The sequence below is a fragment of the Macrosteles quadrilineatus genome, unplaced genomic scaffold (genome assembly GCF_028750875.1).
Source record: "Macrosteles quadrilineatus isolate MER2022 unplaced genomic scaffold, UCM_ALF_1.0 Scaffold_5__1_contigs__length_97177068, whole genome shotgun sequence".
Taxonomy (NCBI): Eukaryota; Metazoa; Arthropoda; class Insecta; order Hemiptera; family Cicadellidae; genus Macrosteles; species Macrosteles quadrilineatus.
Genome location: NW_026542598.1, coordinates 15,535,096 through 15,551,224, shown reverse-complemented (window position 1 = coordinate 15,551,224; position 16,129 = coordinate 15,535,096).

Genomic DNA, 16,129 nt, shown 5'->3' with positions numbered 1-16,129 from the left:
CACTACATATGCGTAGTTTAAACTAAATATATTTCTAGTGGATGGTTGGTGAGCTATCAATGTTACTGGTTTACGACTAAGACCAGCTGTTTTGGCCAGGATTATCAAAGGCAGCTTGGTAAAGTTTTGAGCCTTTAAAAAGTTACTGAGTTTTGAGTGTACACTACTTTGGCAACGGCGTTCTTTCGATTAGAATGCGTGAACTAAATTTACTCAGCTTCCCAACCGCATTACGATTAAGACTACGTTATTGACAACAAACTTTAACAAATTGTATCGGTTTTGCCAAAGATTTTGTCGTATAACGTAGTCAGTCAAAGCATTTTAAATGGTTGTGATTAATGTCTATTAAAGGGTTTCTTTAGTTTTCTCTGAGGAGTACAAATGGTTTTAGACGAACTAATATTTCTATTGATAGCCAACGGAAACGCCAGTGAAAATATGAACCTATATCACGGTCAAGATTATGTCTCAAACAAAGACAAAATAGTACTCTCATTTTCAGGATAGGAAGACAACTCACTTGAGGATAACAAAGTTTCAACCTAACTTAGTATTCAATAACAACAGGTGCACTCAACGCGGATACCTGAGTTGGAACTAAACTTTGATAATCACCACATGCTATATACTAGAGTGCAACTTGGTGTGTGGCATAACTGCACCGTGGGATTCAACTTCTCACTTTTCATTTTATAGGATTAAATAAAGAGATCGAAGAATGCAAAGTCCAAAGTCGGCGTACTTTAATTACAGGAGTTTATCGTATTATACGATGGAGTCATGGATAAGATAAAAACTAAGAGATTCCAGTTATATAGGAAATTGTACCATCTTTCTCAAACGCAATGAAGTAATTACTTGTTGTCGTCTTCCATTGCTGAAAATACAAGACTTTAAATTACAATAACACGTAAATGTAGCTTTTATTTAAACATTGTTCAAACAGCCAGGTTACACAAGGAGAAGCAATGAATATATATAAATATTCTCTATACTTAGAAATTCATGTTTCATTAGGGGATCGTCAAACAATAGGCAAGTTGAGCAAGAATTATACAAAGATGGACTTAGCGATCAGATAAAGGTAGATAGACAGACAGCACGCACACACAATTGACCCAGTTTACAGCTGTAGTAATACTGGTGTTTGGTGAGACAGGCTAAAGAAGGAAGATCTTACTTCTTTGTCCTGTAGTCGACGGAAGCAAAACCATCAACACAAACTACTGCAGTATGCACGCTTTAGCGATTAAACTGGACTAATAACTATTGTTTTATGCAGCAATCAGACATTGTCCTATGGGTTTTATACTTGGTTAACAGGATAACAGGATTCTAAGATCATCCCTTTAATTCCCAAGGCTTTAAGGAACAGCACAACGACTTTATCACAGGCGTGCTGCGATGTATATGTTCTGCACATATAATAGTAAGTGTTTGTGTATTTGGAGGTAAAATCAGACCAAAACTATTTCACACTTTACCTTTTGGTACTACTGACAACAAAAATAATAAACGTAATGCATAAATTAAACACTAACATTTTAAAAAGTAAATTTCACCAGAAAGAAATAGGTTACGTAAGGAAACATAAAATTGTGAATTCGATAACTGTTAAGTAAGAGTTTATTAAATGTTACGTCATAATTCCAACTATCAGGGATAATCTGTATTTCTTACCTATCACGGTTTCGGAGATTGTATGTAGTTTTGAACAGTAGACCTTTGTCAGGGAAGTGTCATCAAACTTAACAGAGTATTGCATTTTCATTAGCCACATGACAGTGGAAGGCAGACCTTTGCATATTAACACTATCGGATAAGTTTGTGAGAGCGTTCCCCTGTAACGGGAGTTCATTATAAATGACGTCAACCTGGTGACGTTGACACTTAACAGCGAGCGTCTGTTACTAATGCACTTCTCTAGGAACTTCTCATTGCGTAGGTTGTTAGGAATTAAATATATCCATCCATACATTGGTTACTCCACATTGTCAATTATGAGAATGATTATTCTGTATCTGTCCATATACAAAATACGTCGATTTATTTCGTCCTTTATTGCAAGAAAATAAACAACTAAAGTTTATATTTTAAGACAATAATCAGTACAATGACCATGTTTCTGGTTTTGTGAATTCTCGTGTATACATATAGATAAATCACGACCTTACATCGCACAGACTCGTGACGTCATGTTCTATACAGTAATTGAAGCCTTTGTTCGCTTCAGCCACGTAAATCTTTCTTCCCTCCCCTATCTTTTGTGTCTGCCTTGAGGTATCCCATCCATTTTATAACTATTACTTCGTCCACTTACGTTCAATCGACCTGTGGGACTTTCCATAGACATACACAACTGGATTAGATAGATATTAAAATACAATAGTTCAATTGCTTTTCATTCTTGATTGCAAATTTGTAAGCTTTTCAAACATATAAAATTTTTTTTTTAATATTAGAGCTTTAATTTTCAGTTATTCGCACAATATACAGGGTGTCCCGGAACTCTCTACCAATATTTTAGGGCATTGCTCCTGGGTAAGAAACATAACTAAATATCATATTTAAACTGTCCGGAAGTCCTTAGTTACTCACACAGCCGCCATTTTGTTTTTTCAGTTATAAATTTTTTTCTAAAGAACGGTTGAACATACGAAATGGAAACTTTGCACAAACATTTATGACAACTAGACAAAGCTACCAAAAAATTATCACGATTATTCAAGTTCATAAAACAAAATGGCAGTCATTTAAATTTTTTTTTAAATCAATGGTTTTAGAGTTATTTAAGAAAGAAAATTTTAAATGGCCGCCATTTTGTTTTATGAATTTGAAAAATCGTCATAATTTTTTTGTAGCTTTGTCTAGTTGTCATAAATGTTTGTGCAAAGTTTCAATTTCGTAAGTTTAACCATTCTTTAGAAAAAAAATAATAACTAAAAAAAACAAAATGGCGGCTGTGTGAGTAACTAAGGACTTCCGGACAATTTTAATATGATATTTAGGTTCGTTTCTTACCCAGGATCAATGTCCTAAAATATTGGTAGAGAGTTCCGGGACACCCTGTATAACATAAAAACTTCCTTCAATTAATTCACCAAATATGTCTGACCAAATAATGCACGAATAACATAATGTATAGGTTTTAATGAAAATAGCTTCTCGTGTAGCATTAATGGAAACAACAAAAACTAGGAAACAATTGACCCAAGTGCTGAAAGGTCCTGAGAGCCAATCGTCCTAGAGTGCACAGTCAGCCGAGAACATTTCAGTTTAAAACATTGATGTCTCAAACTTACAAAAATCACATCTAGGAAACTAAGTTCAAGGGTTTATCATATCTCTACTACTTAACCTGAAGTTTTCAAAGGTGCAAATACACAATACAGTTTAATGCTTTAAAATATTAAAACGTTGATCTTATACAAATAAGTTAACTACAGTCGTACCTATCCAATCGTACACTTAATTTTCAAACTTTCAAAGTCACTGCTAGTAATAACATTTACTTACCGCCAAAGAGGTTTTGCAGAGTTTAACTTTCTAATATTAAATGAACAAGTGTGCAAACTCATATAATGGATTTCAGTCATGTTATGTTTACAATGCGCTTCATTTCTAATTATTTCTGGCCAGAGCCAATGAAACAGATAAGGAGTTACACCGAACGGAATATATTCATTATGTGATAAAGCTTCATTGTATGGTTAAGCTTCAAAGAGCATACTTTTATGTATTACCTGATTTAAAAGGTACTCGTACATATCACGTTATAAAATTTAATGACAAATCAAAACTCAATTTTCTTTACAACAGAATTCGTCACGTATCGGTTGTGTTTTTAAAATTACATGTCAATTATTTTCAGATGACATTTCTATGTGGTACTGTAAAATTTGCACTTATCCAAAGCAAGTAAGTAAAATATGAATTAATTTTCTGCACTTAAAAGGTACACAGTCAACTATATATTATACTAAGATAAGTTTAGGCAGTTGAAACTAACTCTGCAATGAGTTTTGTGATCGATTCCTCATTTTAAAAATTTATAGAGCCTACCCAGGCCACCCACAATTCTAAGTTTCAACATAGACTAAGTTCTAATATTTTATTGCATCACAAATGTGAGCCATTCTAAAGCACACAGAAGTTTTCAGTTTGGTGTTGCACTCAGAGTGGTTTTGTCACCAATGCTAGGAACATTGTCCAAACTCCCAACTTAGTGTTGAATGAGAGCGGGAATCTGCAGCAGAACTTACCATGACATACCACCATGATACAACTCGGTGTATTAAAACTTTGCATTATAATGTAACTGTAGTTATAAAAACCGTGTGTCTGTGAGAAAATGTTATTAAATAGTAAAAATTTAGACCGAAATTGTACAGTAATCGAATTACTCTATATTCAAGTAATATTGTCGTCGGTTTATTGCCACCGATTGTTAACACAAACGAGATTTTACAGAAACCAGACGTTTTTCCGCAATTGACCACAAAAACACAGTCATAACACATTTTTACTATATACGGTAGTTTGTCATTAGGCGCGAACTCTTGGAGCAAGATGTTAATAGAAAAATATTGTTCATTGCTTGACATTCTACAGACACAATGAGGTCAACTGTTAATAACTATGTTTTGATATGGCTTTTACACTGATACTTTTTACGGAATGTTTAAAAAAGGTAAAAAGTATATTCACCATAAACCTTGCGCAGTATCTGATTTGAAGATTCCAATTTCGATGTGAAGCTAAACGATCCACGCACATCGACCATAAAATCGAATCAAATCTTGTTACAGAAACGTTTCCTGTGTAATCGAGTATAAATACTGCAGTTCCTCTCTTCTGACAGTCACATGGCCTCGGATTGGATTTGAAATCAACCAATTGAACTGAATCAATTCATTTCCCCAAGCTCGATAAAATTACTCTCAACATAACCTCTAAAAGCTTCTCACAGGAGTTAAAGATAGGCGTCAAAAACCGTTTTACCTTTTTACAATGTTTAACAAAAAATACTTTAATAGGTAAAACACGGACGTTTACATCTTTAAACAAAGATTTTTAATTGGTTAATGTGGATAATTTGGAGCTTTGCATTAACAGTGTTACCATACGATTCTTAGTTCAATGTTTGCAAAATAGAACAACACTCATATTATGAAAAAATATGATGTAAATAACAAAATATAATCCAGATAGAAAATATAGGGAATAAAACTGTAAACATATCTATAGTTTTGTCAGTCAAGAAAATTAAAAAAAAACCAATTTCAAAGTAGTTTTTTTTATTAATTCCCATGGTGTTGTAGCCAATACGATAAAGGAAAGACAGAGTTTTGGATATCACTTTAATAAACATTGCCCTACTAAAAATTATTTAAGACCAATACATAATCTTTGGCACCAAGTTAATTAGAAATATTAAATCCTGTTCTAAACCAATTAGACACTAATTTTCTTGAATCATAATTATTGTTTCTTCATAATATTGCCAAACGGCTTAATCATTTTCAAAATAAACTTATCACACACTTTTATAGAAATTTCTATATTTCGGCATTAGCCTTCTTCAGGAACAAACACAATAACAAATAGAAGTGTTTACCACTCTGAATCATATGGTTTTAGCAAAAATCCAAAATACATATAATTTATGAAGAAGTAAAAAAGAAAATGTTTTGATAGAAAGAAAGAAAAAAATTTATATATATATGTATATATATACTATCTCAAATTTAGACCGGAAGGTGTTTTAGATTTAAGTATTAATTGATGAGCTTGCTCAAGCTGTCTTAATTTCAAGTCTGGTGCGTCTTTTGCCAATTTTCTTATCCCTTTTAATGAATAACATTGTTCAAAATTTTGAGAATGCTCTCTCGCATGAATAGCCACAGGTTTTTGTTTATCAGGATGGTTTACATCATATCTGTGGCCATTCATACGAACTCTTAGAGCATTGGTGGTTTTGCCAATGTAGTCTTTAGGACAATTTTTGCATGAAATTTGGTAAATTACATTAGTAGACTCACAGGTGATGTTACTATTTATGTTATAACATCTTTTTGTTTGCCTGCTTGTGAAAGTTTTTGATGGGATGATTAATTTGCAAGTGGCACATCGTGGTTTGTTGCATTGATTACAGCCCGAAGGTTTTGCTGAGGGTTGGGAAGTGGGAGGTAGTTTGGGTTTTGAAAGAATGTCTTTTAAGTTAGGAGCTTTTTTGTATATTAGTCCAAACCCCCAAGACTAATATACAAAAAAGCTCCTAACTTAAAAGACATTCTTTCAAAACCCAAACTACCTCCCACTTCCCAACCCTCAGCAAAACCTTCGGGCTGTAATCAATGCAACAAACCACGATGTGCCACTTGCAAATTAATCATCCCATCAAAAACTTTCACAAGCAGGCAAACAAAAAGATGTTATAACATAAATAGTAACATCACCTGTGAGTCTACTAATGTAATTTACCAAATTTCATGCAAAAATTGTCCTAAAGACTACATTGGCAAAACCACCAATGCTCTAAGAGTTCGTATGAATGGCCACAGATATGATGTAAACCATCCTGATAAACAAAAACCTGTGGCTATTCATGCGAGAGAGCATTCTCAAAATTTTGAACAATGTTATTCATTAAAAGGGATAAGAAAATTGGCAAAAGACGCACCAGACTTGAAATTAAGACAGCTTGAGCAAGCTCATCAATTAATACTTAAATCTAAAACACCTTCCGGTCTAAATTTGAGATAGTATATATATACATATATATATATAAATTTTTTTCTTTCTTTCTATCAAAACATTTTCTTTTTTACTTCTTCATAAATTATATGTATTTTGGATTTTTGCTAAAACCATATGATTCAGAGTGGTAAACACTTCTATTTGTTATTGTGTTTGTTCCTGAAGAAGGCTAATGCCGAAATATAGAAATTTCTATAAAAGTGTGTGATAAGTTTATTTTGAAAATTGAATCATAATTAATTATGGATATTTTTTAAGCATGTGATTTAATTTGAAAGACTTATTATGATACATTCTACAACAAGCCAAACAAGCAAACAAATCGTACTTGAAATTTAAAAGGCAATATTTAAGTGATATTTACAATTTCTACTTTTAAACCAGCTTTCTTAACAATTGTATTTATTTGGAAATTCTGCATTGAATACAATTCACTCTGTAATAAACCGAAACATACATACTTCTCGATTGCTTCACTGACTCCAAATAATTCCAAGACATTTGAGAGGGAAAACAGTGTAGTATCAAGGGAGCAAATCAACATTTAAGTCTAGAAAAACGATATAACACTTGAAATAGTGGATACAATACGTTAAGCTGACCTAATGGCAACTGCAGACGGCAATACAATACAGCAATACAATTTACTTGAGAACTTGTAGTACTTTTGGGACGTAGCTTATAAAGCTGTTATTGACCCAATACAAACTATTCCTCGTGTATTTGTAACATTTAGCTTAATATAGTACTTTTTTAATTATAAATAAACTTACAAACTTCGAACACTTTGAAGTTGATTCAGCAACGTACCTGAAATAAAAATAGATTATTAGAAAGTTAGTTAAAAATCATTAAACAGAGACATAATAATGTTAAAATTATGTTTAAATAGGCGTAACAGTGAATACAATCTATCCTAAACTAAAAGGTTTTAATGTGTATTCATAATTTTCTTAGTCGATATAAACATCAAAAACACACCATTATAACATTTGCAATCATGCAACGGTTTGAATAATAACTGAGCATATGCATTTTACGGTAAAATCATACGTTGTCACACAATGTTCACAAAATTTAGTTTAACATGTAGAATTTCCATCATCTTATTATATCCAAGAAAACGTTTGAAGAATTATACAAATATTTTATAGTTTCATTTATCTTGATGAGTTTTAATAAGTCGAAATATCTACAGACACTTTCCTTATATACAGTCTAGTCGAAAGTCTTTAAGATACCTGTGTTTAATCTGGATTGATTCAAATTACGTATCACTGAAACTCCAAGAAAAATACATACATTATTTTGAATATAATGAAGTTTTAAGCACAGTAAAGTGAACCATTACGACATGTATTGTTTAAACTGTGACACAACGACCAATATAACTGTTGCAACTGTTATCTGTAGTTTAACTTCATTGTTTATATATAAAGTTGTCCCACTGTGAAACCAGCACAACTGGGTCAACGATTTAAGGAGCCGTTACATTATGTAAACAACTTGGGTCATTCCGTCTATACAGCGGTTTGCTAAGGAATTAACTACGTCAAATGGATGAAACTTGTGAACATGTATTCTATATTCGGTTGACATTATTACAATGACGAAAACCAAATACAACATCTAAAAGTGTTCTTCTGGCGGTGTTTGGTAAAAATACTTATATTACATCTTCTGCGATTAAAACTTAAATAGCAATCGTCGTACTGAAACTCTTGCAAATATTCCTATTTGGTCAGCGTGTACTATCTGAGTTTCAATAATGAGTAAACCAAAATCAATAATTGAATTCAATGATACAGGATATTACAAAATACATTTCTTCAAGATCGAAATAATTCTCTACAAACCATAAATTAACTACATTAACCATAAATGACAATCAACACAAATTAGGAACCATTACACTAATGAAAAATAAGGTTAGGTATATCTTCATGTACCTTAAAAATTGTATGCATTTGAGGGAGAGCTTTTTGCTCAATCAACTCATCCAATGACGAATTAATACATTCAGATAAAACAAAATGGCGTTATCACTTTTACAGTTTCAATATCATATTGTGAGTAGTTATGTACGTAGTTGTCCGCGTAGGGAGTGGTAAAGCTACAGGCTACATGGTCTACGCAACTTCCGTATTGCGCCTGCCTTGTCCAGTCTCGGCGTTCTAATTATGTTTATCACTATACTGCATTTGTCACGGCCGCACTATTTATTGCAGAATCTATACAACCAATCAAAATGCCGCACCCTTTAGTGATTTACTACATCAGTTTGATTATTATAGTTACATGTATCTCAAACAAGGTTACTTTCATCGTGAGCTTCAAACCCTGTTAAAGGCGAATCATTCAAAGGAAACCCACAAAGAATAACTTTTTTCTGTAACTTGGACTAATGTTTAACCTTATAAAAGATGGTAAAGGGTTGGCGTAAATGATGCGTAAATATGAGAATATAGACGTAACCAGGAACACTTTACCACTTCACTGGTAAACAGGTTGGCCAATGAAACAAGACACCAGGTCAAATATGATTGATCACGTTTAAAAAATCTACATGGAGAATAAGAAATATGGTCGACGACTCAAAACCCACCATCGATTCCAATTTTTCCTAACTGGTACCACACTTTCAGCCTGTTATTATTAACCGTAATTTTCACCACTGCCTGAGTTTTATCCCATAGTCCCAACTAAGCCATATGTTACCTTGCACATGTTAGAAAAATACTGCTTTGATATTAAACCCCAGTTTCATCAAACGCCCGCGAAAAGCGTACTCCAATCGAATGATAACAGTACATTGAAGTAATAAAATATTAAGTGAAATAATACAACTCCACGATAACTAATCTAATCCATTAGTTTCTTGCTCTAGGTAGGAATACACAACGATTACAGCCAGTTATGTACTGTATCGATCCTTGCGCAAGTTCTGTGGGGTTGCACTTGGCACTTGCGGCTTGATTGCGACTAACTAAAGTGATTTACTTGACCGAAACCACTATTTATACGTCTGTTTCACTAAAGCTACATTTGAATGGCCACATAATTTATGGTTAAATAGGTTACTTATACCAATTGACTTTAATTTAAATCTTATTCGGAGTATAGGCAAACAAAATGTGTGTCAATTTATAGTAGCCTTCACCACAACACACAGGGATGGGCGGTCAATTATTCGTTACCAGATATCAACCAACCACAAAATAATGCGTATACCTAGGTTCAACCACAGAATAAGGAGTGATACGATAATTGTGAGATAGGATTCCTGTCACGGGTCGTCGTGGTTTAACGTAAAATAGGCAAAACCTTTAAATATTGTATGAATAATTGTGGTGATTAGTTGCCAATAATATGAAGACTTACTGTAAAATTATAAAACCGCCTATCTCTGCAACTATCTACTAACGCCTTTGAGAAAAACAGTAACAGTTTTGAATTGTAATGTTATAAATGGATTTAAATCATCCAAATATAACTCAAAGCAACAAATATGTGATTTAACCATACTTCGACATGTTTCCTCTCCGCACATGATCTCGTAAAAAAGCTTTTTCATCCTACTAACGGATAAATCGCGTTCAAACTGTTACAATTATGCATGATTCAGTTAGGTAACGCTGCAGAGTAACATTAGCTCTCCATATATCAGAGAATCACCAGTACTGCCGGAGGTGGTGTTCGTAACAGATGATATATGAAGCGGTAACTACAGGGATAGCTGGCTTAACCGGGCGCCCTCGTGAGCTAGGCTAGAACCCTTGGGCTTCCAGTCATAGGCACCTATACATCAGAGTTGTTTAATCTACAGGCATACAAATTCTATAACATTATATACAGTTTTTAGTTTGATAAAGCAAAAATTTTATAAGTAGTATAATTTTAATTTCAAACCTTGTCATTTCAGGAAACTGGGTTCTAGTCCTGAACCATGGTATATACTTAAATATTCTTAAGACAATGCTTAGAGGGTCGACACATTATTCAATAGTATAAAACGCACTCATGATTGGAGGGATGTGAGCCCGGGACATCGGGGATTGAAGGGATTAGAGCCCGGGACATCGGGGACCGAAGACACCCACGCTTTACCATTAGAAAAAATCATAATATAAGTTATCGAAATTGGTATTGAAACTGTCATGCCAAATAGCATACCAAAATAGGGATATCTAAAATCCATAAACAACTAAGGCTAGCTAAAATGTGTTTACATGTAGGTAAGTATGATGATCGGGCGTGAGGATGACCAGTGTGATGAAAAGAAATCGCTCGGCACAGTATGTCCTTTATCTGTATTATTTAATGTGTTGTAAATGTGTACAGTATAAAACTTATAAATGTAAAAAAAGTGCCGAAGAGAAAACAATTATTGTATTTGTGTAATAGCGCCAACACGTATGGTAATCAAAATGTTGTTCATAATACTAACTGAGTACACACATTATATCAAACAAAAAACCCACTTTTAAATATCTAATTGTATTAAAAATGCTTGGCCAAGATCGCAGGATGCCTGATACAAGGAAAGTTTCACAAATACTGTACAGTAAATAGTTAACTTCTTGTTAAGTAACCTCAGATGTTTTGGTATAGTTCAAATGGTTACTATGTAAAGTAGCATAATACAGTAACATTTATAAGTCACTACAGTTGAGAATCATAGGTGAAACAGAGTTGCAAAGAAATCAGACAAACAGCAGTATAGGATGACAGTTTTTCAACACAATACCCAGTGTTATGTTGCATTTTCAAAGCCAGGTGTAGCTTTTCTATAGGCGTATTCGACTCAGTTGAGAACTCATCCATTCATCATCAAAGCGTGTTTGTGACAATAAAGTCATATCGTATTCTTTTGATCCGTCATTTATTTTATGATTATATTTAATTTAAAATATTAAATGTTACAATAATTTTTTAAGATTATGCCACACGACTTGTGAGTGACTAACAGCAGTTTCCTCCACAAAGTCGGTGTTAAAAATCTAAATAATTAAACTTCTACAATATACGCGAATGTAACTTTTTCAATCATAACATAATTTGCTTATTTAAAAAATCAAAACACAAAAATTTAAAAGTAAATTAGTTTAGGCATCCCCAAGTGAAGTTGTTTGTTTTTTGTGTTATTTTAATAAGTAAAAATTAAACCTAAGTTTTTCGAATATGTTGGAGTTGTTCGTTCAGCAATATGATACAGGATACAGCAAGAGGTTTATACTCAATGATAATATCCATCACACATTTTGTTCGTGATGTACGTACTTCGTAAGGCTCTAAATATGGCGAACGTTAAACGAAACCAGAGCATAAAATTGTGTAGATGTATTAGTTTAAAACATTAAAATGTGATGAAAACGTGTACGTCGACCACACAACAGTTTCTGATTAATGTACGTTGGTTGCGCCACTCCTGTGTGGAACATTTTAAAAACGTAAATCATAATTTGCCAAACGCATTTTAAAATCTTTTCTCAACGTCAACAAATTGCATTAATTAATTAAATATTGCTATTCAATACATCAAATTATTATCGTACACAAATTTCTAATTGGTAGATCGAAACCGAGATATCCACGAAACAGCGTGGTACGTTGGTCCCTTGTCATATATTCTTATGGAGAATGTAAAAGTACCTAGTTAATCTACAATGCTTGTTTTGGTACATCTTCCGAACAATCAGAAAATGTATTTATTTCATGTTAGACTTGCAAGAAAAGGAAACACATTTGTTCGTTCTTTAAATTGTTGTAATGGCATGTCACAGAACTAACAGTTGTGTTTTGTTAGGAACGAGACTGAGTGGACATTGCCTTTAATTTTAAACCTTATTGGAAAAAAGAATTCAGAAAAAGAACTGGAAATTCACTTAGTAGCAGGTTTGCTGAATTTTGATAAGTGAATTTTATTTTTACGTACTCCTTCATTACACATTGATCTAATATACTGTAGAATATTTCATCATGTTGGACACTGACGTTAATTACATACCAGCAACATGGTGTAGTAAAGTTAATTGAACTTTGACGTCAACAAACTACTGTATTCGGTAAATCCAACGTATATAACATGCCACTATTTTAGAGTATTCGTTGTAGTTACTTGTGCCTCAGTACTACACAGTTGCATGCATATGGATACTTACCCCATTAAAATGGATAGTAGTGTTTAATAAATATTATAGAATGAATATTCTAGATTCAATATTCTTTTAGAATAAAATATGTATGCCAACAAAATAAAAATCATGTACTAATACAAAATCATAAAACAATATTTAACTCGTATTCAACACAACAAAAATCAAAACATGTTACAGTAAAGGTCAAATATGTTTGATGATAATTAAATTAACCAAAAGGATTAATTTTGAGGGGGTGGATTTTTTCAGAAGAAAAATCCATTAGTTAAGTATACCTACAATAAGTTAAAAATATTTATGTAATGCTCCTTACATCATGGACATTTTCCAATACAACCGACGATTTAACAAGTTGTTATTACAAATTCTAAATAATTTAAAATTAAACCCAAAACCAACACACTTGACGTAGGACATTATATGAACTACTTGACTGAAAAGGAAAAAAACAATATTCACTCTTCACACTGAAAAAGAGGAATGACTTGACCTTCACGTTAGTTCCATCAATATTTCAACACTGAATATACATCGATACTATGCAGTTTAAAATATGTTCTAATGTTGAAGGGCTTAGTTGAACGAACGATTGCATATGAATAAAATTGGAATAAAATAGACACAGAATATATTCATATGGATAATTAAGAAACATTGAACCACAATCAAAGCATCACCAGGAAACTGAAATGTAAAGTACACGTCACATGCAATTCCCTCATTAAACAGAAGGTTATCACCTACACAGGATTGGGTTGGCAATGGACACGTTACTGATACGGGTTTAATGGTGGCATTAATGAGGTTGTTAGCAACACATTCAAGGGCGGTCGTACTCTGTGTAGGCGCATCTTCCGGTGTGGGCAGTGTAAAGCAATATTAAACCACATTAGGGGCTATGTGGCTAGGATTCTTACGTGGAATACAATTAAATATAGCTCAGATCTGATAAAAAGTTTCAATTGCATTTACGATAATTATGAGAGTGAAGTAAAGGCCAATATGGCCAGAGACGGCAGTTGCCTGTTGAGGGTAAGTGGTTAGTGGGAGTAAAGGCCGGCATCAAGGTTGATTGGATATTCAATGTTTGAACCCGCCTAGGTCACTGGGTGTTGATTGGCCTTGAAGAAACGACGAACATACACGGTATGTACACCAAAGTAAATACTTGCGTCTATAATTGCATTTGCACTTTTTAAAATAAATTAGGTGGAAATGCGTTTATACAAAACGATTTCATTTAGAATACATAAATACAGTAACCTTTAAAACCTCCTAAATTACCATTAACCTTTTCATGTGTTATGCCTAATAAACGTAAATGTCTATAGAAGTAAGTTACACTTATTTAAAACAATTTAATTTCGATAACATTTTTTGAGTAATTTTAGCTTAAGACTAAAATGTCTTTATAATAATAAATCAGTTGAAAATGTATCAGTATTACATGAATAAGCAAAATTTTGGTTTGTTTACGTAAATATGAGTCACAGCAAGTAAAGTTTAATCTTACAAGGACTAAATATAAATTCAAGAGTGGTTAATTTGAGAAGAAATCGACAATATGTTTCGTTGTAAATAAAAATACCCCCGCCGCAGCAAACCTGCAGACTAAGCGAATTTCAACTTGTCTGATTACATTTTTACTCAAATATTTCCATAAATAAGACATATTTATTCCCTATTTAAATAACATTACATTTAACGAGTGCTTAGGTTTGCTGCTAAGGGGGAGGTAAAAAGTGTTTTTGACCGTGCGTGAAGAGTATGGGATGAAATAAATAAATTTGCCAAATTTTATCAATATATATCCATAAACTAGTAAACTACAACAATTTTTATTTTCTCCATAAGAATAACATGGGAATTTTAAATTAAACTATTTTTGAATTTTCTCCATGACCGTTAGGCATACAACAGCACTTCAATATACTAAATTATTTCTTTTTTTAAGCTCTACAAAATGGTTTAGAAAGAAATTGCAAAATGTTTTGTTTTTAGGGTAAAAAATGGGAAAAACACATTTTTACCCCATCAAACCCCCCATAAACCCCTGTTCCCGATTATCCTGTGGTCCGATTATGCTGGATCGCGAACTCGTTCGAATAAAAGTAGGTTTACACGTTTGTACAAAATTTCATCAAAATCGGATCATTTTTGCTCGAGTTATCGCGCTAACGGACACACATATATATATATGAATTTGAACGGATGGTGTTTTTGGCCTCTAGGGACCTCAAAATGAAAAAAAAAAAATCGGTCCCGCGTCCAGGTCTTACCATGAGTAATACGGAAATAGCTAATTCCCTATATGGGAAATTCGCTAAAATCACGTCAGAATAAATTACGATCTTAAGTCGTTTACAGAGAAGGAGGTCGTTTCTAGTTTTTCAACGGACCAAAGCCAGATAGATCATCGCGCCTAGTCACAGACGACATTCTATCAGGAGGATCACTTGGCACGGCTTGGCCCCAAAGGTCACATCAGCATCAGCTGTTACTCCCCGCCGTAGCCGCTACAGCTGATGCTGATAACTGATATAATCTACACACTCGCAGCTAATTGGTTACTGCATCACTTTCACTCAAGTGACTCATCAGATTCCATATAGTATGTCACTCTGTCGGCCTGACGTGTGATTACGGACTTCAGCGTTATTCCAAGAAGGTCTAAGTCGATCTGTTGAGATAAAGAATTTCTTTCACGTCAGTCACAACGATGTCTCAGAGCAGTCATGTACCTAAGCAGTTACACATGGACGTACTTGATTTAGTGGACGTGTATCGAGCGGTATGAAAGTTATGTACGAAAACCTTGTTAAATTATGTTACAATAAGCTATGTTAAGGCTGAGGCTCTGATTTATCTAAAATAAGATAACCTGTTCGATATTGAAACGAATTTCTTCCCGAGACACCAAAAGGTATAAAGGTTCAACACATAATTCAGCACCATTATATTTTGCGACAACTCATACAAGCCTAGGTGTCTTTGTTTGTTTTTTTCTCGTGATAAACAATTAAGTGTTTCACCCATGTATATACAAAAGTCCCATGCATAAGGTGAAGAAAATGTAATCTATAAAATGCTAGAGCATACAGGGTAGTAGAGAAAATAATCCATTGAATAAAAATGCTATTTTAACGTGATTAATGAACGCACAACTTGTCTGTAGATGTCATGGGACATCCCACCACCCAATCCTGATG